At 45.2% G+C, this 2926-nt stretch overlaps 1 pseudogene; it reads left to right on the top strand.

The window, feature by feature from the left end:
- The first annotated feature begins 614 nt into the window (after nt 1-614).
- LOC107137776 lies at nt 615-1628 on the top strand (annotated as a pseudogene).
- Nucleotides 1629-2926: the final 1298 nt, after the last annotated feature.

Here is a 2926-nt window from a genome sequence, read left to right as displayed (position 1 = left end):
AGGTTAAGTAACTTGTTGGCTCGCTGCCTAATGTGGAAAACTCGACTGTGACAATCAGATAATTCTGAGATTAAGCAAGACAGCAATTGCTACTGAAAGAAGCAGCTTAGCAAGGGGATAAAAGACTCTCCAGCCATGACCTCATCCCAGCTGCCCTGTCTGGGCAGGAAGTCTGAATTCAGGGGCCCGCGGGCTCTGGGAACCTCTGTCATGGGGGGTGACCTCTTCTGGGAAAGGGGACTGTGGAAGGCAAAGTGCTTTCCCACTGGGATGGGAAGATGGCCCTTTTCCTATGGGGCTCAACTCTTCCAGAGGCTTCTCCTGGGCATCAGGGGCCAGCCCAGCTGTGTGCTTGGCCTCTATCTGTACCTTTCTCTTTCTCACCCGCACAACTTTGCTGGAATCTTCTGCTAGTATTATTCATGGAGTTTTCCTGACCCATAAAGGGATGCTCCACATCAAATTCCTGCAGCAGTTTGTGTTAAGTAGGAAGCTTTTTATTATATGTCAGAAAAAAATCTCACCCCCAAATATGACTTGTGAAGAAAGCAGGGTTTATCGACTCTTGTAACTTACAAGCCCAGAGGATGGGGTGGCGGGAGGACACAGTCAAGATGGTGGTGGTATCTGGGCTGGTGCAAGGACCCCTTCAGCAGGTCTCTGGACTGCCAAACTGCCGACAGCGCCAGGTGAATGATGCCATCAATCAAGGCATGGATGAGGAACTGGAAAGAGAGGAGAAGTTATTTCTGCTTGGGGAAGAAGTGGCCCAGTATGACAGGACATGCAAGGTTAGCTGAGGCCTGTGGAAAAAATATGGACACGAGGATTATAGATACTCTCATATCTGAGACGGGCTTTGCTAGAATTGCTGTCAGTGGAGCTATGGCTGGGTTGTGGCCCATTTGTGAATTTATGACCTTCAATTTCTCTGTGCAAGCCACTGACCAGGTTATAAATTCAGCTGCCAAGACCTACTGTATGCTGGGGGGCCTCCAGCCTGTGCTCATAGTCATAGGGAAGCCAGTGGCACCTCGGTGGGTGTGGCTGTCCAGAACTCACAGGGCTTTGCTACGTGGGATGGGAAGTCCTTAGGCCTTAAAGGTAGTCATCCCCTGGAATTCAGAGGATGCAAAAAGGTTTTATTAACTCAGCCATTTGAGAAAACAATCCAGGGATAGTACTGGAAAATTTAGTTGATGTATGGAGTTCCTTTTGAACTTCTTGCAGAAGCTCAGTCAAAGATTTTCTGGTTCATATTGGAAAAGTCAAAATAGAAAGGCAAGGGACTGTGGTTTCCCACACAAGACCTGAGTGCCACTGCTGAGAAGTTGCAACGGTGCTGTCTAAAGAAGAAATTGAAGGTGAGGTGATCAGTATGGGTACCATCAGACCAATGGATGTTGAAACCATAGAAACCAACATTACGAAGACAAATTGTCTCTGAGCCCTGGAAGGAGGCCGGCCCCAGTTTGCAGTAGGAGCTAAAATTTGTGCCAGGATCGTGGATGACCTTGCATTCAATTTCCTGGATGTTTTGCTATTGGTGCCCTATGCCTTATGCAAAGATTCCAAAAGACAGAAGATCTCAGGTCAAGGACATCATATTTGCAATCAAGAAAACGTGAACTCTAGTTTGGACTTGAATATCAAGTCACTGAAATTTACTTAAAGTACTTGCTGGGATTTCACCTGGATGGTACTGCAAGACTTCATTACTCATAAAGTTATCTCTAAGGCAACAACAGGTGTTTTTGTATCGATGGGATGTTTAAATGCATCCATGAGTGGGAAACGCTCCACTCTCCTGCCCTGGATTCCATGCTTTCATTGTTACGGTTGCCCTGTTCTTTGAATAAATTAATATAAAATTTTACCTCTTTTACTAGGAGGACAGGACAGGATATGCATGTGGCACTGTACCAATGAACGATATACGTGAAAAAGATAACTTACTTTTCTTTTTCTTTTCCTTTTTTTTTTTTGCCTTTGCTTAAGGGGAGATTTTGTTTTGTTTTGTTTTTTTGGGGGGGGAGTAACAGGTACTGAACTCAGGGGCATTTGGCCACTGAGTCACATCCCCAGCCCTATCATTTTATTTAGAGACAGGGTCTTACTGAGTTGTTTAGTGCCTCACTGTTGCTGAGGCTGGCTTTGAACTCACGATTCTCCTGCCTCAGCCTCCTGAGCCATTGAGATTACAGGCATGCTCCACCGTACCCCACGTATATTTTTAGAAGTGTATAATCTACAATTACTGTTTGCTTGTTTGAATGAGGAATAAAGGAATTCCTAACTGTGGGGGAAAAAACAAGCCCAGAGAATGTTGTTCTCAGGTATAGCTGGATCCAGGAACACTTAAACAGTGCTCTCTTCTCTTCTTTTCTCTTCTTAATTCCATTTTCAGGGGTTCTTTTGGCAAGATGACCACAGGTAATTCTGGTCCAGCAGAAAGAAGTCTTGTTGCTCCCTATCAAGATTCCTACAGAGGTCTAAGGAATCTAATTGGATCAGTGCAGGTCTTGTGACTGGGGGGCACAGTTTCCTGACTGGATGTTCTTTGGGTACAAGTATGAGAGAAATAGCTCCCAAAGGGGGGCTGTATTAGGAACACATCACTGAGGGCAGAAAAGGAGTAGATCCTCAAAAGGAAATCAGGGTGCTGCTATAAAAGAGAGGGAAACAGATACCAAGAAGTGAGGAATCTAATTAATATGTTTCTGGCCTCTGGCATCCATTTAAATGTCAACTTTGCACATGCTGTGTCCCAGATTGATTCTCAGTTTCTTTAGGGCAATGCTTCTGAAAAGTGATCCTTAACAAGCAGCATCAGCATCACCTGGGAACTTGTTAGAAAGTCGCATTCTCAGGCCCCACCCTATACCAATTGAATCAGAAACCCTAGGGGCAGGGCCCAGGAATCTGC

This window comes from Marmota marmota, unplaced genomic scaffold (genome assembly GCF_001458135.2).
Source record: "Marmota marmota marmota unplaced genomic scaffold, marMar, whole genome shotgun sequence".
NCBI lineage: Eukaryota > Metazoa > Chordata > Mammalia > Rodentia > Sciuridae > Marmota > Marmota marmota.
Note: the sequence above shows the minus strand (reverse complement) of the source record. Positions and strands in the feature narration are given on the sequence as shown.